Here is a 25,530-nt window from a genome sequence, read left to right as displayed (position 1 = left end):
ACTCATTCAGATAATAACAGGTGAGATAGATCCACACTCATTCAGATAATAACAGGTGAGATAGATCCACACTCATTCAGATAATAACAGGTGAGATAGATCCACACTCATTCAGATAATAACAGGTGAGATAGATCCACACTCATTCAGATAATAACAGGTGAGATAGATCCACACTCATTCAGATAATAACAGGTGAGATAGATCCACACTCATTCAGATAATAACAGGTGAGATAGATCCACACTCATTCAGATAATAACAGGTGAGATAGATCCACACTCATTCAGATAATAACAGGTGAGATAGATCCACACTCATTCAGATAATAACAGGTGAGATAGATCCACACTCATTCAGATAATAACAGGTGAGATAGATCCACACTCATTCAGATAATAACAGGTGAGATAGATCCACACTCATTCAGATAACAGGTTATGCCCATTCCTCTCCCTCTCTCTATCTCTCTCTATCTCTCTCTATCTCTCTCTCTCTCTCTCTCTCTCTCTCTCTCTCTCTCTCTCTATCTCTCTATCTCTCTCTCTATCTCTCTATCTCAGGCTGAGGATGCCAGAGACCAGTACAGAGTGTGTGTAACTGATGCAGGAGCCAGGAGGGCAGAGCTGGCCAGCACCAAGACAGACATCCTCATTCAGATCAGAGAACTGCTGGCTCAGTGTGACCTCACACTCAAAGCTGTAAGTTATAGTCTCTTCAGGAGTATCAGGAGCCAGGCTTGACATGAGTATAGCTCCGGAGTTTATCTGAATCTGATCAAAATGGGTCTGTATATAAGGGTGTCATATATAAACATTGTCCAATGTTGTTGTTTTTTTTTTTTTTTAAAGGGGCAAAATGCCGGAAATCCTATTTGAAAGCATTCTATCTTTCCTCTCTCTCTCTCTCTTCTCCAGGTGACCGTCAACTGGCTCCAGCTGCAGCAGGCCCAGACCGTGTCTCTCCCCGGCCACTACCAGGCCCTGTGTGAAAACGCTAAGATGTACGAGCCTGGACAGAGATACGCCGAGTTTGTCCGTAATCTTCCCAAAGATCAGTTACACATGGAGTCCTTCTCCGTTGATGAACGGTTAGTCAACTTATACTCACTTACATACTTAGGCTTTGTCTCAAATGACATCGGAGTCCACAAAGACCTCGCCAGTACACTAAATATTGATTTGTGCTCCATTTAGATTTTTTGGGGGACTTACAAGTCCTACGTCAAGGTTCACTGAGAGTGAATAACACAAGGCATAGGGGCATTTGGAACAAGCATTTTAAAACAACAACTAAAGGTCAAAGTTTAGTCTTCAGTCATTGTTTTGTTTTCGTCAAGTCCTAACGTTTAACCAGGTGTTTCATTGCAGTTTCACTTTTGTTTTTTTGCTAGAGACACAAACAGAATCGGAGAGAAAATGAAAACAGTTTCAGTTTGATTGTGGACTGGCGCCTTTTCCCTCATAAACTCCCATTGTCTTCCATGTTCTGTTACTGTCCGTGTACAGTAGTACTGACTTCTCACAAAGAGTAACACTATGAGACAGAGAGAGATAGCGAGATAGAAGGGGTGAGGGGGTTTGGGGGAGAAGGACAGAGGGAGAGAGAGTAGGGAGAGAGAGTAGGGAGAGAGAGTAGGGAGAGAGAGTAGGGAGAGAGAGTAGGGAGAGAGAGTAGGGAGAGAGAATAAGGGAGAGAGAGTATAAGGGAGGGAGGGAGTAAGGGGAGAGCGAGTAGGGGAGGGGGAGAGTAAGGAGAGAGAGAGTAAGGGAGGGAGAGTGAGTAGGGAGAGCGAGTAGGGAGAGTGAGTAGGGGAGAGTGAGTGAGTTAGGGAGAGACCTTACTTGCTACCTTACTTGCTTTGGCAATGTTAACACATGTTTCCCACACATGTTTCCCATGCCAATAAAGCCCTTGAATTGAGTAGTAGGGAGAGAGAGTAGTAGGGAGAGTGAGTTAGGGAGGGTGAGTGAGTAGGGAGAGAGTGAGTAGGGAGAGAGAGTGAGTTAGGGGAGAGAGAGTGAGTTAGGGAGAGAGAGTGAGTTAGGAGAGAGAGAGAGTAGTAGGGAGAGAGTTGAATTCGAGCCTAGGGAGAGTGAGTGAGTTAGGGAGAGACCTTACTTGCTACCTTACTTGCTTTGGCAATGTTAACACATGTTTCCCACACATGTTTCCCATGTCAATAAAGCCCTTGAATTGAATTGAATTGAGTAGTAGGGAGAGAGAGTAGTAGGGAGAGTGAGTTAGGGAGGGTGAGTGAGTGAGTTAGGGAGAGAGAGTGAGTTAGGGAGAGAGAGTGAGTTAGGGAGAGAGAGTGAGTTAGGGAGGGTGAGTGAGTAGGGAGAGAGAGTGAGTTAGGGAGGGTGAGTGAGTTAGGGAGGGTGAGTGAGTAGGGAGAGAGAGTGAGTTAGGGAGGGTGAGTGAGTTAGGGAGGGTGAGTGAGTTAGGGAGAGAGAGTGAGTTAGGGAGAGAGAGTGAGTTAGGGGAGAGAGAGAGTGAGTTAGGGAGAGAAAGTGAGTTAGGGAGAGAGAGTGAGTGAGTTAGGGAGGGTGAGTGAGTAGGGAGAGAGAGTGAGTTAGGGAGGGTGAGTGAGTTAGGGAGAGAGAGTGAGTTAGGGAGAGAGAGTGAGTTAGGGAGGGTGAGTGAGTTAGGGAGGGTGAGTGAGTTAGGGAGAGAGAGTGAGTTAGGGAAAGAGAGTGAGTTAGGGAGAGAGTGTGAGTTAGGGAGAGAGAGTGAGTTAGGGAGGGAGAGTGAGTTAGGGAGGGTGAGTGAGTTAGGGAGGGTGAGTGAGTTAGGGAGAGAGAGTGAGTTAGGGAGAGAGAGTGAGTTAGGGGAGAGAGTGAGTTAGGGAGAGAGAGTGAGTTAGGGAGGGTGAGTGAGTTAGGGAGGGTGAGTGAGTAGGGAGAGAGAGTGAGTTAGGGAGGGTGAGTGATTTAGGGAGAGAGAGTGAGTTAGGGGGAGAGAGTGAGTTAGGGAGGGTGAGTGAGTTAGGGAGAGAGAGTGAGTTAGGGGAGAGAGAGTGAGTTAGGGAGAGAGAGAGTAGTAGGGAGAGAGAGAGTGAGATAGTAGGGAGAGAGAGTGAGTTAGGGAGAGATAGTGAGTAGGGAGAGATAGTGAGTAGGGAGAGAGAGTGAGTTAGGGAGAGAGTGAGTTAGGGAGAGAGAGTGAGTTAGGAGAGAGAGTGAGTTAGGAGAGAGAGAGAGTAGTAGGGAGAGAGTTGAATTCGAGCCCTTCCTGAGGAAATAACTGTGGAGAGCACTGAATGTAGCACAGTAGATTGAGTGTGGGATTCTGGCTCAGCGTTTTGAACTAGCTCAAAAAGTTCAGCGCTCTACTTGAGTGATTAAATCAATGTTTCTCAAAGGGAACATGTATGTAACATGTAACAAAAGTTTTAGAACACCTACACATTCAATGGTTTTCTTCATTTTTACTATTTTCTACATTGTAGAATAATAGTGAAGACGTCAACACTGGAATCATGTAGTAACCCAAAAAGTGTTAAACAAATCAAAATATATTTCATATTTGACATTCGTCAAAGTAGCCACCCTTTGCCTTGATGACTGCTTTGCACACTCTTGGCATTCTCTCAACCAGCTTCATGAGGTCGTCACCTGGAATGCATTTCAATTAACAGGTGTGCCGTCTTAAAAGTACATTTATGGAATTTATTTCCTTCTTAATGTGTTTGAGCCAATCAGTTGTGTTGTGACAAGGTAGGGGTGGTATACAGAAGATAGCCCTATCATTACTTTAAGACATGGAAGTCAGTCAATCCGGAAAATTTCAAGAACTTTCAAAAAACCATAAAGCGCTATGATGAAACTGGCTCTCATGAGGACCACCACAGGAAAGGAAGACCCAGAGTTACCTCTGCTGGCAGAGGATGAGTTCATTAGAGTTACCAGCCTCAGAATTTGCAACAACTAAAGCAGGAAGTACCAGTGACTCGGTCTATAAAAACAATGGTCAGATGAAGCTAAACTACAGGACACACTGATCTAAAGGGTAGAGCAGCAACTTTCGAGGAGCTGGACTCTGATGCTTATAAGAAACCCCGCTCTGCCCTCTGACGAACCATCAAACAGGCAAAGCGTCAATACAGGACTGAGATTGAATCGTACTACACCCCGGCTCCGACGCTCGTCTTATGTGGCATCGTTGGATGTGGCAGGGCCTGCAAACTATTACAGACGACAAAGGGAAGCATAGCCGCGAGCTGCCCTGTGACACGAGCCTACCAGACGAGCTAAATGAGTAATATGCTCACTTCAAGGCAAGCAACACTGAAGCATGCATGAGAGCACCAGCTGTTCCGGACAACTGTGTGATCCCACTCTCCATAGCCGATGAGTAAGACCTTTAAACAGGTCAACATTCACAAGGCCGCAGGGCGCAGACGGATTACCAGGACGTATTCTCCGAGCATGCGCTGACCAACTGGCAAGTGTCTTCACTGACATTTTTTAAACTCTCCCTGACCGAGTCTGTAAAGCTACACGTTTCAAGCAGACCACCATAGTCCCTGGGCCCAAGAACACGAAGGTAACCTGCCTAAATGACTACCCTTGTCCTGTCACTGCAACTCCCATACGGACTCGGGAGAGTCGACGGTCCAGAGCCTCCTGAAACACGCACTGTTTTTTTACACACTGCTACGCTTAACCAGGAATCACAAAGGACAGGGGGAAGGAAGGAAACACCGTACAGCGGCATGCGCCCGGCCTGCCAAGGGGTCTCTAGAGCGCGATGACTAGAACATTCCTTCCCCTAACCCGGATGACACTGGGCCAATTAAAAGCCAGGGGGGCCGGCTGCGACACACGAACCCGGGTTTAAAGGGACGCCTTATAGCGATGCAGTGCCTTAGACCGTGTCCCCACTCGGGAGGCCCTGTAAATTAGGTATTTCTGTTTTATTTTTAATACGCTTGCAAAAATGTCTAAAAAACTGTTATCGCTTTGTCATTATGGGGTATTGTGATGTCATTATGGGGTATTGTGATGTCATTATGGGGTATTGTGATGTCATTATGGGGTATTGTGATGTCATTATGGGGTATTGTGATGTCATTATGGGGTATTGTGTTTAGATCGATGAGGGAAATAGGTTCATTAATAGATTTTAGAGTAAGGCTGCAATGTAACTAAATGTGTAAAAGTCAAGGTCTGAATACTTTCCGAAGGCCCTGTACAAGCCAGGGTCGTCCTCATCCTGTTGTTGTTGCTGCTGGGAGGCCTGTGGGCGTCCTCGGGGAAAGAGTCTCAAACTGTTTGGACACGACAGACAGAAGTTGGGTAGATATCCACTTCAGAGGGTTTGTAAAGCGGGTCAAACCATTTTGAACGCGACCTGCCGATTTTGTGAGAAAATTTGGTCTGACAAACAAACTTTCACGGCAGATGCTAAAGTATGACAAACGCGTATTTGGTGGATAGAAATGCATTCAATGCAACAAAAAAACTACAGATACTGTATCTCTACCTTAAACTGACACATGTTTATGGGAATTTTCTTATTATGCTAATTTGAGTTCAGTGGGGGCACGGCCATCGACCTTGGGTGGGCTAAACTTGCCCCTCCAAGTTAATATTTAACAGTCTGTCTGCCTCCCTCTCCAGGTTTTCTGTGTTCAACAAGCGTTCAACGGGCAGCACCAGTTCCCATAGTAACCTGTCCCAGGTGTCCCTCATCTCCGGTGACGTCCTGAGTGGCGCACGAGGTGGATAGTCCTCTGGGGTCACGACCTGGGAAAGGTCCAACAGCACCACGGACATACAAGGTACGGAGACACAGTCAGACAATAGTAGTAAACAAAACCTCTACCCAACACAATACAAGGTACAGTACCACTACCCAAAACAAGGTACAGTACCTCTACCCAACACAACACAAGGTACAGTACCACTACCCAACACAAGGTACAGTACCTCTTACCCATCACAACACAAGGTACAGTACCACTACCCAACACAAGGTACAGTACCTCTACCCATCACAACACAAGGTACAGTACCTTCTACCCAACACAACACAAGGTACAGTACCACTACCCAACACAAGGTACAGTACCTCTACCCATCACAACACAAGGTACAGTACCACTACCCAACACAAGGTACAGTACCTCTACCCATCACAACACAAGGTACAGTACCACTACCCAACACAAGGTACAGTACCTCTACCCAACACAACACAAGGTACAGTACCACTACCCAACACAAGGTACAGTACCTCTACCCATCACAACACAAGGTACAGTACCACTACCCAACACAAGGTACAGTACCTCTACCCATCACAACACAAGGTACAGTACCACTACCCAACACAAGGTACAGTACCTCTACCCATCACAACACAAGGTACAGTACCACTACCCAACACAAGGTACAGTACCTCTACCCAACACAACACAAGGTACAGTACCACTACCCAACACAACACAAGGTACAGTACCTCTACCCAACACAACACAAGATACAGTACCTCTACCCAACACAACACAAGGTACAGTACCTCTACCTAACACAAACACAAGGTACAGTACCACTACCCAACATAAGGTACAGTACCTCTACCCAACACAACACAAGGTACAGTACCTCTACCCAACACAACACAAGGTACAGTACCTCTACCCAACACAACACAAGGTACAGTACCTCTACCCAACACAACACAAGGTACAGTACCTCTACCCAACACAAGGTACAGTACCTCTACCCAACACAAGGTACAGTACCTCTACCCAACACAAGGTACAGTACCTTCACCCAACACAAGGTACAGTACCCCTACCCAACACAAGGTACAGTACCTCTACCCAACACAACACAAGGTACAGTACCTCTACCCAACACAAGGTACAGTACCTCTACCCAACACAATACAAGGTACAGTACCTCTACCCAACACAAGGTACAGTACCTCTACCCAACACAATACAAGGTACAGTACCTCTACCTAACACAACACAAGGTACAGTACCTCTACCCAACACAACACAAGGTACAGTACCTCTACCCAACACAATACAAGGTACAGTACCTCTACCCAACACAACACAAGGTACAGTACCTCTACCCAACACAACACAAGGTACAGTATCTCTACCCAACACAAGGTACAGTACCTCTACCCAACACAACACAAGGTACAGTATCTCTACCCAACACAAGGTACAGTACCTCTACCCAACACAACACAAGGTACAGTATCTCTACCCAACACAAGGTACAGTACCTCTACCCAACACAACACAAGGTACAGTACCTCTACCCAACACAAGGTACAGTACCTCTACAGCTGGTATGCTGTGAGACAGTTGGTATGCTGTAGCCAGACAGTTGGTAAGCTGTAGCCAGACAGTTGGTATGCTGTAGCCAGACAGTTGGTAAACTGTAGCCAGACAGTTGGTATGCTGTAGCCAGACAGTTGGTAAACTGTAGCCAGACAGTTGGTATGCTGTAGCCAGACAGTTGGTATGCTGTAGCCAGACACTTGGTATACTGTAGCCAGACAGTTGGTATACTGTAGCCAGACAGTTGGTATGCTGTAGCCAGACAGTTGGTATGCTGTAGCCAGACTGTTGGTATGCTGCGGCCAGACTGTTGGTATGCTGTGGCCAGACTGTTGGTATGCTGTAGCCAGACTGTAGCCAGACAGTTGGCATACTGTAGCCAGACAGCTGGTATACTGCAGCCAGACAGTTGGTATGCTGTAGCCAGACAGTTGGTATGCTGTAGCCAGACTGTAGCCAGACAGTTGGTATGCTGTAGCCAGATAGTTGGTATGCTGTAGCCAGACTTTAGCCAGATTGTTGGTATACTGTCGCCAGACAGTTGGTATTCTGTAGCCAGACTGTAGCCAGACAGTTGGTATACTGTAGCCAGTTAGTTGGTATGCTGTCGCCAGACAGTTGGTATGCTGTAGCCAGACAGTTGGTATGCTGTAGCCAGACAGTTGGTATACTGTAGCCAGACAGTTGGTATACTGTAGCCAGACAGTTGGTATACTGTAGCCAGACCGTTGGTATACTGTAGCCAGACAGTTGGTATACTGTAGCCAGACAGTTGGTATACTGTCGCCAGACAGTTGGTATGCTGTAGCCAGACTGTAGCCAGACAGTTGGTATACTGTAGCCAGACAGTTGGTATGCTGTAGCCACACTGTAGCCAGACAGTTGGTATGCTGTAGCCAGACTGTAGCCAGACAGTTGGTATACTGTAGCCAGACAGTTGGTATACTGTAGCCAGACAGTTGGTATACTGTAGCCAGACAGTTGGTATACTGTCGCCAGACAGTTGGTATGCTGTAGCCACACTGTAGCCAGACAGTTGGTATACTGTAGCCAGACTGTTGGTATACTGTGGCCACACTGTAGCCAGACAGTTGGTATACTGTAGCCAGACTGTTGGTATACTGTGGCCACACTGTAGCCAGACAGTTGGCCCGGAGCAGGTCAGGTGAGAATAGGGCGATTATAACATTTGTTTTTCTCTCTTCTTGTTTGGAAGCGCCCGTTAGTAATCGTCGACACCTGTTGTTTACAAAGCATGTGACAAGTAAGATTAGGTCGTAAACTGTCCATGACTCTGATTGGCCAAATCCAAATGAACCCGTACGTACACACAAGAAATGTTATGATACACAGGGTTCTCGCCAGGATGTTTTAACAAGGAGGCGCTGCTGACTGGCTGGGGAGGGGGCATTTCCTGTAATCTAGAGCAAAACCAATTTTTTTTTAGGTGTCTCAGCCCATCTCTTACATTCTTTGGGGAGAACCCTGACACAAAATATTTGTATCTTAGAGAACCTGATGGCCAATTACCATATTGCTAATACCTATCTCTCTCTTTCTCTTCCTCTCCTGTCGCTTCTCTCTTTCCTCCCCTCTCGTCTCGGTTCTCTCTCCTCCAGGTCTGAGAGGGGGACAGGGCCCGTTGAGAGCCTGGGCATCAGGTATCCAGGACAGGGGGATGTGTAGTGACTCAGAGAGTGCTGGAGGCAGCAGTGAGTCCCAGTCCATGGACTCCCCCACAGCGAGCCCAGGTAAAAACATGAACCAACACAACACCAGGTAAAAACATGAACCAACACAACACCAGGTAAAAACATGAACCAACACAACACCAGGTAAAAACATGAACCAACACAACACCAGATAAGAACATGAACCAACACAACACCAGATAAGAACATGAACCAACACAACACCAGGTAAAAACATGAACCAACACAACACCAGATAAGAACATGAACCAACACATCACCAGGTAAGAGCATGAACCAACACAACACCAGATAAGAACATGAACCAACACAACACCAGATAAGAACATGAACCAACACAACACCAGGTAAAAACATGAACCAACACAACACCAGATAAGAGCATGAACCAACACAACACCAGATAAGAGCATGAACCAACACAACACCAGGTAAAAACATGAACCAACACATCACCAGGTAAGGGAACATGAACCAACACAACACCAGGTAAGGAAACATGACACAGCCCAGCACTGGCCTTATCAGTAGGGCCCAAGAGTTTCTGCTGACCATGTGACCTCACTAGGAACAACTCCAGGCCCTATTTATAGGTAGGGCTGTGTTTTGGCACCAAAACACAGTGTATATATACATATCAAATACAGAAGTGCAAGGTGGCACTGACAGAGATGGTCGCCTCGTTTTGAGTCCTTAGGAAACTCTGCAGTATTTAGTTTTTTTAATGTATTATTTATTTATTTTTAATTGTACCTTTATTTAACCAGGCAAGTCAGTTAAGAACAAATTCTTATTTTTCAATGACGGCCTGGGAACAGTGGGTTAACTGCCTGTTCAGGGGCAGAACGACAGATTTGTACCTTGTCAGCTCGGGGGTTTGAACTCGCAACCTTCCGGTTACTAGTCCAACGCTCTAACCACTAGGCTACCCTGCCGCCCCAATGAGACCCCAATATACACATGGGATATGAGTAATGTAAGATATGTAAACATTATTAAGTGACATTATTTAGAGTGGCATTGTGTAAAGTGACTAGTGATCCATTTATTAAAGTGGCCAGTGATTGGGTCTCAATGTAGACAGCAGCCTCTCTGGGCTAGTGATGGCTGTTTAACAGTCTGATGGCCTTGAGATAGAAGCTGTTTTTCAGTCTCTCAGTCCCAGCGTTGAAGCACCTGTACAGACCTCGCCTTCTGGAGGGTAGCGGGGTGAACAGGCAGTGGCTCGGGTGGTTGTTGTCCTTGATGATCTATGTGGCCTTCCTGTGACATCGGGTGGTGTAGGTGTCATGGAAGCGCTGCTGCGCCTTCTTCACCACACTGTCTGTGTGGGTGGACCATTTCAGTTTGTCGTTGAACTTTCCACCTTCTTAACTACTGTCCTGTCGATGTGGATAGGGGTGCTCCCTCTGCTGTTTCCTGAAGTCCACGATCATCTCCTTTGTTCTGTTGATGTTGAGTGAGAGGGTTAGGGTTCCAGCCACCACACTCCGAGTGCCCTCACCTCCACCCTGTAGGCTGTCTCGTCATTGTTGGTAATCAAGCCCACTACTGTTGTGTCATCTGCAAACTTGATGATTGAGTTGCACTTCATGCTGACAGAAGTGAGTGCTACGGGCAATAGTCATTTATTTCAGCTATCTTTGCCTTCTTGGGTACAGGAACAATGGTGGCCCTCTTGAAGCATGTGGGGACAGCAGACTGGGATATAGAGAGATTGAATATGTCCGTAAACACACCAGCCAGCTGGTCTGAGCATGCTCTGAGGACGCAGCTTGGGATGCCATCTGGGCCAGCAGCCTTGCGAGGGTTAACACGTTCAGTTGTTTTATTCACGTCGGTCACGGAGAAGGAGAGGCGCAGTCCCTGTTAGCGGGCCGCGACAGTGGCACTGCATTATCCTCAAAGCAAAGAAGGTTTTTAGTCTGGAATTTGCAGCAACGACCTGGGGAATAGTTACAGGGGAGAGGAGGGGGATGAATGAGCCAATTGTAAACTGGGGATTATTAGGTGACCGTGATGGTATGAGGGACCGATTGGGAATTCAGCCAGGACACCGGGGTTAACACCCCTACTCTTACGATAAGTGTCATGGGATCTTTAATGACCTCAGAGAGTCAGGACACCGGGGTTAACACCCCTACTCTTACGATAAGTGCCATGGGATCTTTAATGACCTCAGAGAGTCAGGACACCCACTAACGTCCCCATCCGAAAGACTGCACCCTACACAGGGCAGTGTCCCCAATCACTGCCCTGGGGTATTTGGATATTTTTTTAGACCAGAGGAAAGAGTGCCTCCTACTGGCCTTCCAGTGTTCCGTCATTGAAAATAAGAATTTGTTCTTAACTGACTTGCCTAGTAAAATAAAGGTAAAATTAAAAAAAATATATATATATACCATATTTTATACCATCTACTGCATCTTGCCTATGCTGCTCGGTCATCGCTCATCCATATATTTATATGTACATATTCTCATTCAACCCCTTTAGATTTGTGTGTATAAGGTAGTTGTTGTGGAATTGTTAGATTACTTGATAGATATTACTGCACTGTCGGAACTAGAAGCACAAGCATTTCACTACACTCGCATTAACATCTGCTTACCATGTGTATGTGACCATTAACATCTGCTAACCATGTGACCAATAACATCTGCTAACCATGTGACCAATAACATCTGCTAACCATGTGACCAATAACATCTGCTAACCATGTGACCAATAACATCTGCTAACCATGTGACCAATAACATCTGCTAACCATGTGACCAATAACATCTGCTAACCATGTGACCAATAACATCTGCTAACCATGTGACCAATAACATCTGCTAACCATGTTATTAGATTTGACGTTTAATCTGTGTTTTCAGTGGTCTGTTAAATGAGTGGTTTGCACTATAGAGTTCCACATATGATGTTTGAGGAAGTGTTCTACTTCCTGCTCTCAGGTGACTTTAAACGCAGACTACCCAGAACCCCCTCCACTGGCACTATGTCCTCGGCAGACGACCTTGATGAGAGACAGCCACCTTCACCCTCAGACAATGGTAAGAGAGAGACTGTCTGTCTGAAGAGCTGTCATTAATACAGCCAAGGTCTGAAGTTGTTCTGGTCTGTTTTGGTGTGTGCGTCGTTGCCGTGTTTGTGTGTATCTCTGCATGTGTGAGGACCGGTGAGCTTCAACCCTCACACTAAATGTTTTTTTTGTGTTTTTTTTTACTCTGTGCACAGCTGTAGGGATGAGGTGTGTTGGTTTTGGCTTGCGGCCACAGCTAGCAAGTTCCTGTCTTTAGCCTGAACTCTCTCCCTGCAGGGGAATGTGTTATTTTTTGATCAACTCTTTGTTGTTCGAGGCATCAGGGACTTCTGCTACTGTTAAAACCAACTCAATACCACTAATCCTCTCTGGGTTATAATTCATGTGGATATTAAATTATAAGGATAATTAATGAATATTTCTGTAAAGTTGTTCTGAATGTGTGTCCCAGGTATAAATTAATTGTTCATGACACAAGGATCGAGTGTTTGATTATTCACTTAATGTCCAATAAGGCTGTTCTATTACATTCCTATAACAACAATGATTATTCATTGTATATGTTTGGTGAAGATTAGGGAAAGTAATGTGGAGTCCCCCCCCCTCTCTCTCCCTCCCACCTCTCTCTCTCCCCCCCTCTCTCTCCTTCTCTCTGCCCCCTCTCTCTCTCTTTCTCTCTCTCCCCCACCTCTCTCCCCCACCTCTCTCTCCCCACCTCTCTCCCTCTCTCTCTCTCTCCCCCTCTCTCTCTCTCTCTCTCTCTCTCTCTCCTCCCCCCCTCTCCCCCCCCTCTCTCTCCCCCTCTCTCTCCCCCTCTCTCTCTCTCTCTTTCTCTCTCTCTCTCTCTCTCTCTCCCCCACATCTCTCTCCCCCACCTCTCTCTCCCCCCCTCTCTCTCTCTCTCTCTCCCCCTCCCTCTCTCTCTCTCTCTCTCCCCCTCCCTCTCTCTCTCTCTCCTCCCCCTCCCTCTCTCTCTCTCTCCCACTCCTCCCCCTCTCTCTCCCTACCTCCCCTCATTCCCCCTCTCTCTCCCTCTCTCTCTCCCCCTCCCTCCTTCCTCCCCCTCTCTCCCTACCTCCCCTCATTCCCCCCCTCTCCCCCTACCTCCCCTCACCCCCCCCCTCTCTCCCCTCTCTCCTCACTCGCTCCCCCTTCCCCTCCCAGGTCTGGGTGAGATGGTGACAGAGACAGCCAGTTCCCCAGGTCCGTTTCGTAACGCCCAGATGTCCAAGGCATCTCAGACACACAAGCTGAGGAAACTCAGAGCTCCGTCTAAATGCAGGGAGTGTGACAGTCTGGTGGTGTTCCACGGAGCAGAATGTGAAGAGGTAGAAATACAAGCTCTCACACACACACACACACACACACACAAGCTGAGGAAACTCAGAGCTCCGTCTAAATGCAGGGAGTGTGACAGTCTGGTGGTGTTCCACGGAGCAGAATGTGAAGAGGTAGAAATACAAGCTCACACACACACACACACACACACACACACACACAAGCTGAGGAAACTCAGAGCTCCGTCTAAATGCAGGGATTGTGACAGCACCCCCTATCCTAATATCTATCCTCCAGTCTAATATATATCCTCCATATCTAATATCTATCCTCCAGTCTAATATCTATCCTCCATATCTAATATCTATCCTCCAGTCTAATATCTATCTTCCAGTCTAATATATATCCTCCATATCTAATATCTATCCTCCAGTCTAATATCTATCCTCCAGTCTAATATCTATCCTCCAGTCTAATATCTATCCTCCAGTCTAATATCTATCCTCCAGTCTAATATCTCTCCTTCAATCTCAGATCTCTCCTCCAGTCTAATATCTCTCCTTCAATCTCAGATCTCTCCTTCAATCTCAGATCTCTCCTCCAATCTAAGTATGTTTGTCTCTCTGTCTACTGTCTCAGTGCTCCCATGTCTCTCCCTGTCTGTCTCAGTGCTCCCATGTCTCTCCCTGTCTGTCTCAGTGCTCCCATGTCTCTCCCTGTCTGTCTCAGTGCTCCCATGTCTCTACCTGTCTGTCTCAGTGCTCCCATGTCTCTCCTTGTCTACTGTCTCAGTGCTCCCATGTCTCTCCCTGTCTACTGTCTCAGTGCTCCCATGTCTCTCCCTGTCTACTGTCTCAGTGCTCCCATGTCTCTCCCTGTCTACTGTCTCAGTGCTCCCATGTCTCTCCCTGTCTACTGTCTCAGTGCTCCCATGTCTCTCCCTGTCTACTGTCTCAGTGCTCCCATGTCTCTCCCTGTCTACTGTCCCAGTGCTCCCATGTCTCTCCCTGTCTACTCTCTCAGTGCTCCCATGTCTCTCCCTGTCTGTCTCAGTGCTCCCATGACTCTCTCTGTCTACTGTCTCAGTGCTCCCATGTCTCTCTCTGTCTAATGTCTCAGTGCTCCCATGTCTCTCCCTGTCTACTGTCTGTGCTCCCATGTCTCTCCCTGTCTACTGTCTCAGTGCTCCCATGTCTCTCCCTGTCTACTGTCTCAGTGCTCCCATGTCTCTCTCTGTCTACTGTCTCAGTGCTCCCATGTCTCTCCCTGTCTACTGTCCCAGTGCTCCCATGTCTCTCCCTGTCTACTGTCTCAGTGCTCCCATGTCTCTCTCTGTCTACTGTCTCAGTGTTCCCATGTCTCTTCCTGTCTACTGTCTCAGTGCTCCCATGTCTCTCTGTGTCTACTGTATCAGTGCTCCCATGTCTCTCCCTGTCTACTGTCTCAGTGCTCCCATGTCTCTCTCTGTCTACTGTCTCAGTGCTCCCATGTCTCTCCCTGTCTACTGTCTCAGTGCTCCCATGTCTCTCCCTGTCTACTGTCTCAGTGCTCCCATGTCTCTCCCTGTCTACTGTCCCAGTGCTCCCATGTCTCTCCCTGTCTACTCTCTCAGTGCTCCCATGTCTCTCCCTGTCTACTGTCTCAGTGCTCCCATGTCTCTGCCTGTCTGCTGTCTCAGTGCTCCCATGTCTCTCCCTGTCTGCTGTCTCAGTGCTCCCATGTCTCTCCCTGTCTACTGTCTCAGTGCTCCCATGTCTCTCCCTGTCTACTGTCTCAGTGCTCCCATGTCTCTCCCTGTCTACTGTCTCAGTGCTCCCATGTCTCTCCCTGTCTACTGTCTCAGTGCTCCCATGTCTCTCCCTGTCTACTGTCTCAGTGCTCTCATATCTCTCCCTGTCTACTGTCTCAGTGCTCCCATGTCTCTCTCTGTCTACTGTCTCAGTGCTCCCATGTCTCTCCCTGTCTACTGTCTCAGTGCTCTCATATCTCTCCCTGTCTACTGTCTCAGTGCTCCCATGTCTCTCCCTGTCTACTGTCTCAGTGCTCCCATGTCTCTCCCTGTCTACTGTCTCAGTGCTCCCATGTCTCTCCCTGTCTGTCTCAGTGCTCCCATGTCTCTCCCTGTCTACTGTCTCAGTGCTCCCATGTCTCTCCCTGTCTACTGTCTCAGTGCTCCCATGTCTCTTCCTGTCTACTGTCTCAGTGCTCACATGTCTCTCTCTGTCTACTGTCTCAGTGCTCCCATGTCTCTCCCTGTCTACTGTCTCAGTGCTCCCATGTCTCTCCCTGTCTACTGTCTCAGTGCTCCCATGTCTCTCCCTGTCTACTGTCTCAGTGCTCCCATGTCTCTCCCTGTCTGTCTCAGTGCTCCCATGTCTCTCCCTGTCTACTGTCTCAGTGCTCCCATGTCTCTCTCTGTCTACTGTCTCAGTGCTCCCATGTCTCTCCCTGTCTACTGTCTCAGTGCTCCCATGTCTCTCCCTGTCTACTGTCTCAGTGCTCCCATGTCTCTCCCTGTCTACTGTCCCAGTGCTCCCATGTCTCTCCCTGTCTACTCTCTCAGTGCTCCCATGTCTCTCCCTGTCTACTGTCTCAGTGCTCCCATGTCTCTGCCTGTCTGCTGTCTCAGTGCTCCCATGTCTCTCCCTGTCTGCTGTCTCAGTGCTCCCATGTCTCTCCCTGTCTACTGTCTCAGTGCTCCCATGTCTCTCCCTGTCTACTGTCTCAGTGCTCCCATGTCTCTCCCTGTCTACTGTCTCAGTGCTCCCATGTCTCTCCCTGTCTACTGTCTCAGTGCTCCCATGTCTCTCCCTGTCTACTGTCTCAGTGCTCTCATATCTCTCCCTGTCTACTGTCTCAGTGCTCCCATGTCTCTCTCTGTCTACTGTCTCAGTGCTCCCATGTCTCTCCCTGTCTACTGTCTCAGTGCTCTCATATCTCTCCCTGTCTACTGTCTCAGTGCTCCCATGTCTCTCCCTGTCTACTGTCTCAGTGCTCCCATGTCTCTCCCTGTCTACTGTCTCAGTGCTCTCATATCTCTCCCTGTCTACTGTCTCAGTGCTCCCATGTCTCTCCCTGTCTACTGTCTCAGTGCTCCCATGTCTCTCCCTGTCTACTGTCTCAGTGCTCCCATGTCTCTTCCTGTCTACTGTCTCAGTGCTCCCATGTCTCTTCCTGTCTACTGTCTCAGTGCTCCCATGTCTCTCTCTGTCTACTGTCTCAGTGCTCCCATGTCTCTCCCTGTCTACTGTCTCAGTGCTCCCATGTCTCTCCCTGTCTACTGTCTCAGTGCTCCCATGTCTCTCCCTGTCTACTGTCTCAGTGCTCCCATGTCTCTCCCTGTCTGTCTCAGTGCTCCCATGTCTCTCCCTGTCTACTGTCTCAGTGCTCCCATGTCTCTCCCTGTCTACTGTCTCAGTGCTCCCATGTCTCTCCCTGTCTACTGTCTCAGTGCTCCCATGTCTCTCCCTGTCTGTCTCAGTGCTCCCTGGCCTGTCATAAGAAGTGTCTTGAGACCCTGGCCATCCAGTGTGGTCATAAGAGGCTGCAGGGAAGACTACAGCTGTTTGGCATCGACTTCACCCAGGCAGCGAAGAACAGCCCAGATGGGATCCCTTTCATCATCAGGAAGTGTACCTCTGAGATCGAGAACAGAGCGCTCAACCTCAAGGTAAAACCCACACTGTTATAAAGCCAAGGTATACTGTGTAACCATAACAACTGACATGTATAGATACAGTCACCACTGTAATTATTGGCACCCTTGATAAAGATACTGAGCTATATTGTACGCTCAAAAAAACATTTAAACATTTAATTATTCTATGCTAATACAATCGCCGAGAAAGAGATGGGTTGGAAATGATTGGATCCCCTGTTTTCAATACACCAGTACCCTCCCATGCGAGGAGAACGACACTGAGCATTTAAATAAAATAAAAAACACATTGGGAGGGATTTTAGACCGTTCCCCCATACAGAATCTTTCCAAATCCTTGATATCCTTCATCTGTTCTTATGGACTGGCCTCTTCAATTCAAACCACAGGGTTTTAATGGGGTTCAAGTCCAGAGACTGAGATGGCCATTGTAAAATGTTGATTTTGTGGTCAACCATTTCTTTGTTGATTTTGGGGTTATCGTCTTGCTGGAAGAGTCACTTGTGGCCAAGTTTCAGCCTCCTGGCAGAGGCGACCAGGTTTTGGGCAAAAATAATTATCCTGGTACTTGGTAAAGTTCATGATGACGTTGACCTTACGAAGAGCCCCAGATCCAAAATAGCAAAACAAAATATCTGAGTAATTGTATAAAATATTAAGATGTATTTTTTGGAGCACACAATATAGCTAAGTATTGTTATTACTTATTTTATACTTAAGCAATAAGAGAACCTCGGGAATTATCGTGTGATAGCTCCTGACAAAAAGAGTAAATTTGTTTTATTTCATCTTTCCACCAGACAATATAGTCCAGGCAGTTGTTAGTTCTGAAGTTGCTCACCAAACAGGCTGGTCGTTAATTATTTTAGGATGCTTTGACCCAGTCATTCTATTCATTTCATGTTGCCATGCCAAACAGATCATTAGCATGTAGCTGAGCTAGCTAGCTAGCAGAGGTTCAATGATTACAAAAGACAATAACTTCAATAAATAACGAATTAATGAATAATTTATAAATAGGCAACCAGAACTTCATCAAACCAGCTGATTTGTGAATATATATATGTATATGTGATATATTAATGAAGGATCGCTAGGCCATCTTTAGTTCTCCTCTGCTAGCTAGCCAACTAAAGCTAACACACGATCACATCAAGCAGCAGAAATGACAACAAACTATGTGCGTTTTGGTTTGTTTTACTTTTTCTATTGGAGATTTATTTCGATATATCCATTACGATGATGCTGATAAATGAATCGCCTGGCTCATAGAAGCTGTCAGTCTTGTCACGTTTATGCGTGGCACGATGGCCAAAACCTGCAACGTGTTGCACAGGTCAGATAGGCACACAGTGAGGCTTATATTAACCCCCGTTGTACCAAAATAAATGCTAGGCTTATAGTATGGGGAAATATTGTGTTGACACTCTTTTCCAGGAGAGATTACGTTTATAAATTGACTGGCTGGGCTGTGGGACAGTGGATTCCAATGGAACTGTTACCAGGTATTACTCATGGAATGTGGGTGATGCTGTAACTGTAAAAAGAGATTTAACATGTTCAGATACACTCCCATTTAAATGATTTACCATTCTCATAGTCTCAGTCCAAAGCCATTCTCATAGTCTCTAATGTGCAATAACTGAAGCTAATGGGCTTTGATGTTGGTGATCTGGTGTATTGTGTGTGTGTTTGTCCAGGGAATCTACCGTGTGAACGGTGCAAAGTCTCGTGTGGAGAAGCTGTGTCAGGCGTTTGAGAACGGCAAAGACCTGGTTGAGCTCTCGGACCTCTCACCCCACGACATCGCCAACGTGCTCAAACTCTACTTGAGACAGGTTTCTGTTTTTTTTCTCAATTAAAATGGTGATAAAGAGCATCCTTGTTTTACACTGCTAGATCGTTCTTATGTAATAATGTACAACACATTTCCCAAAGATATTGATTGATTACTTGATTGATGAATATCTTCTGTAGTTACCAGAGCCGTTGATCCTGTACCGTTACTATAATGACTTCATCGGATTGGCCAAGGAGAGCCAGAGGGTGATCATCGAAGAGAAGGCTGTAGCCAGGGTCCTCCAGGACCAGGGAGGCCAGGGGGTGAACAACCCCGACCAGGAGGCACCCAGCCTGGGGTAGATGGAGAGCAGCCTCCCTGCCGACCAGCCAACCTGGAGGAGGAGAGCTGCCCAAACAGCCCAGTATCAAACTCAACAGAGTCATCTTTAAAATTAGAGACCTGTTACGACAGCTTCCTCCTGCACACTACAGGACACTCCGCTTCCTCACGGCACACCTACATAGGTAAAGAGATGGGTGGAAGCACATGCATGCAGGCACCACCCCCTCACCTCCACCTCACACACCCCACCCCCTCACCTCCCCTCACACACCCCACCCCCTCACCTCCCCTTCACACACCCCACCCCCTCACCTCCCCCCTCATACACCCCACCCCCTCACCTCCCCCTCACACACCCCACCCCCTCACCTCCCTCATACACCCCACCCCCTCACCTCCCCCCACACACCCCTCCACCTCACACACCCCACTCCCTCACCTCCCCCTCACACACCCCACCCCCTCACCTCCCCTCACACACCCCCCCCCTCACCTCCCCTCATACACCCCACCCCCTCACCTCCCCCACACCCCACCCCCTCACCTCCTTCTCCACCTCCCTCACACACCCCTCCCCCTCACCCCCCTCATCTTACACACCCCACCCCCTCACCTCCTTCTCCACCTCCCCTCACACACCCCACCCCTCACCTCCCCCTCTCCACCTCCCTTCATACACTCCACTCCCTCACCTCACCTCACACACCCCACCCCTCACCTCCCCTCACACACCCTCCACCTCACACACCCACCCCCTCACCTCCCCCTCACACACCCCACTCCCTCACCTCCCCTCACACACCCCTCACCTCCCCCTCATCACACACCCCACCCCTCACCTCCCCTCACACACCCCTCACCTCCCCTCACCTCACACCCCCCACCCTCACACCTCCCCCTCACACACCCCTCCCCCTCACACACCCCACCCCCTCATCTCCCTCTCCAAACCCCTCTTCCTCACCCCTCCCCCTCACCACCCACCCGCCACACACCCCATTATTTATGTTATTTATCTCTTCCCCTAGGGTGACAGAGCAGGCAGAGGAGAACAAGATGACAGCCAGTAATCTGGGCATTATCTTTGGCCCCACGCTGGTCAAACCCCGACAGACTGACGCAGAGGTCTCCCTGTCTTCTCTGGTTGACTACCCCTACCAGGTGAGTTGCTGTTAATCCTAACCCTACCAGGTATATGTACCTGTAGACTACCCCTAACCCTACCAGGTATGTACCTGTAGACTACCCCTAACCCTACCAGGTATATGTACCTGTAGACTACCCCTAACCCTACCAGGTATATGTACCTGTAGACTACCCCTACCAGGTATGTACCTGTAGACTACCCCTAACCCTACCAGGTATATGTACCTGTAGACTACCCTAACTCTACCAGGGTATATGTACCTGTAGACTACCCTAACCCTACCAGGTATATGTACCTGTAGACTACCCCTAACCCTACCAGGTATATGTACCTGTAGACTACCCCTAACCCTACCAGGTATATGTACCTGTAGACTACCCCTAACTCTACCAGGTATATGTACCTGTAGACTACCCCTACCAGGTATATACCTGTAGACTACCCCTACCAGGTATATGTACCTGTAGACTACCCCTACCAGGTATGTACCTGTAGACTACCCCCTAACCCTACCAGGTGAGTTGCTGTTAATCCTAACCCTACCAGGTATATGTACCTGTAGACTACCCTAACTCTACCAGGTATATGTACCTGTAGACTACCCCTAACCCTACCAGGTATATGTACCTGTAGACTACCACTACCAGGTATATGTACCTGTAGACTACCCCTACCAGGTATATGTACCTGTAGACTACCCCTACCAGGTATGTACCTGTAGACTACCCCTAACCCTACCAGGTATATGTACCTGTAGACTACCCCTAACCCTACCAGGTATATGTACCTGTAGACTACCCCTAACTCTACCAGGTATATGTACCTGTAGACTACCCCTACCCCTACCAGGTATATGTACCTGTAGACTACCCCTACCAGGTATATGTACCTGTAGACTACCCCTAACTCTACCAGGTATATGTACCTGTAGACTACCCCTAACCCTACCAGGTATATGTACCTGTAGACTACCCCTAACCCTACCAGGTATATGTACCTGTAGACTACCCCTAACCCTACCAGGTCTATGTACCCTTAGACTACCCCTACCAGGTATATGTACCTGTAGACTACCCCTACCAGGTATGTACCTGTAGACTACCCCTAACCCTACCAGGTATATGTACCTGTAGACTACCCCTAACCCTACCAGGTATATGTACCTGTAGACTACCCCTACCCCTACCAGGTATATGTACCTGTAGACTACCCCTACCAGGTATATGTACCTGTAGACTACCCCTAACCCTACCAGGTATATGTACCTGTAGACTACCCCTACCAGGTATATGTACCTGTAGACTACCCCTAACCCTACCAGGTATATGTACCTGTAGACTAACCCTACCAGGTATATGTACCTGTAGACTACCCCTACCAGGTATATGTACCTGTAGACTACCCCTACCAGGTATGTACCTGTAGATCCCCTACCAGGTATATGTACCTGTAGACTAACCCTACCAGGTATATGTACCTGTAGACTACCCCCTAACTCTACCAGGTATATGTACCTGTAGACTACCCTTAACCCTACCAGGTATATGTACCTGTAGACTACCCCTAACCCTACCAGGTATATGTACCTGTAGACTACCCCTACCAGGTATATGTACCTGTAGACTAACCCTACCAGGTATATGTACCTGTAGACTACCCCTACCAGGTATATGTACCTGTAGACTACCCCTAACCCTACCAGGTATATGTACCTGTAGACTACCCCCTAACCCTACTAGGTATATATACCTGTAGACTACCCCTAACTCTACCAGGTATGTACCTGTAGACTACCCCTAACTCTACCAGGTATATGTACATGTAGACTACCCTAACCCTACCAGGTATGTACCTGTAGACTACCACTACCAGGTATATGTACCTGTAGACTACCCCTAACCCTACCAGGTATATGTACCTGTAGACTACCCCTACCAGGTATATGTACCTGTAGACTACCCCTACCAGGTATATATTCCTGTAGACTACCCCTACCAGGTATATATTCCTGTAGACTACCCCTACCAGGTATATTTCCTGTAGACTACCCCTACCAGGTATATGTACCTGTAGACTACCCCTAACCCTACTAGGTATATATACCTGTAGACTACCCCTAACTCTACCAGGTATATGTACCTGTAGATACCCTAACCCTACTAGGTATATATACCTGTAGACTACCCCTAACCCTACCAGGTATATGTACCTGTAGATTACCCCCTAACCCTACTAGGTATATATACCTGTAGACTACCCCTAACCCTACCAGGTATATGTACCTGTAGACTACCCCTAACCCTACTAGGTATATGTACCTGTAGACTACCCCTAACCCTACCAGGTATATGTACCTGTAGACTACCCCTAACCCTACTAGGTATATATACCTGTAGACTACCACCAGGTATACATACCTGTATACTAACCCCTTGATTTTTTATAACAGTGTTGCCTGTGAAAGAACTTGAAAACATCTTAATGATAAATGTTATATACGTTTGTTTTGTCCCCTTTATTGACTGTTGTCACTTTCCTCCTCCCCCCCAGGCTCTGATGGTGGAGCTGCTGGTACGTCACTTCCAGGTGATCTTTGACTTGTCCAGCCCTCTTCCTACCCCCCACCACCACCTCCATGGTGGGCCAGACCCTCCCCGACTCACCCTCAGGAGAAGGAGCAGAGACTCCAGCCCCTCCTCCTACCCCCCCCACCACCACCTCCACGGTGGGCCAGACCTCCCCGACTCATCCCTCAGGAGAAGGAGCACTCCACCTCCCTGCTCGACATGAAGGAGGTGAGGAGGTCCAAGTGTCTTTTAATGATTCAACCGTTTATGCAAAGGGAAAGGTGAACTCTGAAGTCTCAGGAGCAGTTGGGGGCAGGGATAAGGGTTCATTAGGATCAGAACTTTTTATTATACCATAAACATAGGTGGCGGTTGTATGAGGGTGTATGAGGGTGTATGAGGGTGTATGAGGGTGTATGAGGGGTGTATGAGGTTGTATGAGGTTGTATGAGGTTGTATGAGGTTGTATGAGGTTGTATGAGGGTGTATGAGGAGGGTGTATGAGGTTGTATGAGGGTGTATGAGGTTGTACGGAGGGTGTATGAGGGTGTATGATGGGTGTATGAGGGTGTATGTAAAGATTGGCCACCTTGGTTAGAATCAATTGACTGTTTATCTTTGTTGTTGTTCTTTAATGTTCCTCATCGTCTCCAAGCAGAGTGCCAAAGTCGACAAGAGGCACTCGTCAGTCATCCAGCCCTCTCAAACCCTGGATGATGTGAGAGAGGTGAAGACAGACAGGACAGGACCAGACAGGAGAGAGTTAACAGCCGGCTCCTCCTCCTCTGCTGCTGGCTCCTCCTCCTCTGCTGCTGGCTCCTCCTCCTCTGCTGCTGGCTCTGCCTCGGTTAGTTGGTTTGTTTCTGAGTGAGAGAGTGAAATAGTGAGAGAGTGATTAATTTCGTTATGAACAATATAAATGCACTTTTCAGGTTCAACATCAATGCTAAAGTGTCAGAGTTAGCAACACACCACAACACATTTTTATTTTGTCCCGTAGGTCCAGAGATCTACCCTGGTGTTCGTCCCAGCCTCAACCTCTCCCTCCTCTGCTATGGCCCGAAGGTCCAGCTCCGGCCCCAGCGCGCTAGAATCCTGTCTCGACCAATCAGCATGCCCCTGGAACGCTTTGCCCTCCCCACCCCCTCACAGGTCACCACCCATCACTTTAACTGCTGTTGTATTCATTGTACATATTGCATTGTCTTGTGATTGTTTTTTAATGTTGTGTACTATTGTTGTTGTTTTTTTTAACTGTGGCTGTAAGGATGATGCACCTATTTCCCTTCATGGGGGGATTAAATATAGTTTAAATATACTCATCTCATCTATCAGGTGCTCGACAGAAACAGCCGAACAACAACGCTGCCATCACGTTGATCCCACCGCGAACGCCACCGTGGAGTCAGCCGAGCCGGAGAAGCCTCGGATTGGTGGGGGGTCAAGGGTCAGTACCTATTACATCGACACCCAGCAGGCCGTGCAGCGGAGGCCCTGGGACAGGAAGTACAAACACTACGACGTCACGCCACGCACCGCCATGATCATGGCTAACTTACCGCCGGCCGGTACCGGTACTGGCCCAAAACCGGGGAAACAGCCGACGATGCCGACACAACTGTCCGTGTCTGGGCCAACCAGCTCTGCTCTCCCATCCAGTAGTAGCTTCAGCACTATATTCCCCAACAACCCACACACAGTGTCGTTGAAGGCTGGCCAGGCGTCCACAAGAGACAGAGAGGAGACTAAGGACAGGCCTCAATCTGCTGCTGGAGGTGGTGGGGAGACCAGACCATCTACCAACTCCCCCATAAAGTTCAGGCAACCAAGGATTCTGCAGCCTCCACCCGGAACCTTCTATAAGCCTTCTGGTTATTCAGGTGCCAGAGGCTGGCCATCATTAAGTACCTCTGGGACCACCCCAGCCTCACCAAAATGTCCCCAACTTCTCCTACTGTTAAAGCCTCTTCCCAGACTTCCCCTACTGTTAAAACCTTCTCACCAACCTCCCCTACTGTTAAAACCTTCTCACCAACCTCTACTGTTAAAACCTTCACCAACCTCCCCTACTGTTAAAACCTTCTCACCAACCTCCCCCTTCTCACCAACCTCCCCTACTGTTAAAACCTTCACCAACCTCCCCTACTGTTAAAACCTTCTCACCAACCTCACCTACTGTTAAAACCCTTCTCACCAACCTCCCCTACTGTTAAAACCTTCTCAACAACCTCCCTACTGTTAAAACCTGTTAAAACCTTCTCACCAACCTCCCCTACTGTTAAAACCTTCTCACCAACTCTCCCCTACTGTTAAAACCTTCTCACCAACCTCCCTACTGTTAAAACCTTCTCACCAACCTCCCCTACTGTTAAAACCTTCACCAACCTCCCCCTACTGTTAAAACCTTCTCACCAACCTCCCCTACTGTTAAAACCTTCCCAACATCCCCTACTGTCACTGCTCCTATCCCTCTTCTTCCTCCCAATCCTCCAGCATGACTTTCTCCTCTTCTCCTATGGTTACCACCACCACCCCATCCCTACTTCCACCTACATCCTTCAAACCTCACACCTCCCCACACACACCCTACAGGACTCTGTGGACAGCTCTGTTAGTGTTGACCCCGAGGTCACGACCTCCGCTGACCATTCCCTCCCCCAGCAGCCCAGAGGACCCCAGCCCGCCTGA

The 25,530-nt window shown here is 48.1% G+C and overlaps 1 pseudogene; it reads left to right on the top strand.

Moving 5' to 3' along the window:
• Positions 1-557: 557 nt before the first annotated feature.
• LOC135534585 (rho GTPase-activating protein 29-like) lies at positions 558-25,530 on the top strand (annotated as a pseudogene).

Source organism: Oncorhynchus masou, unplaced genomic scaffold (genome assembly GCF_036934945.1).
Source record: "Oncorhynchus masou masou isolate Uvic2021 unplaced genomic scaffold, UVic_Omas_1.1 unplaced_scaffold_3611, whole genome shotgun sequence".
Taxonomy (NCBI): Eukaryota; Metazoa; Chordata; class Actinopteri; order Salmoniformes; family Salmonidae; genus Oncorhynchus; species Oncorhynchus masou.
This window is presented reverse-complemented; position numbering and strand designations above follow the sequence as displayed.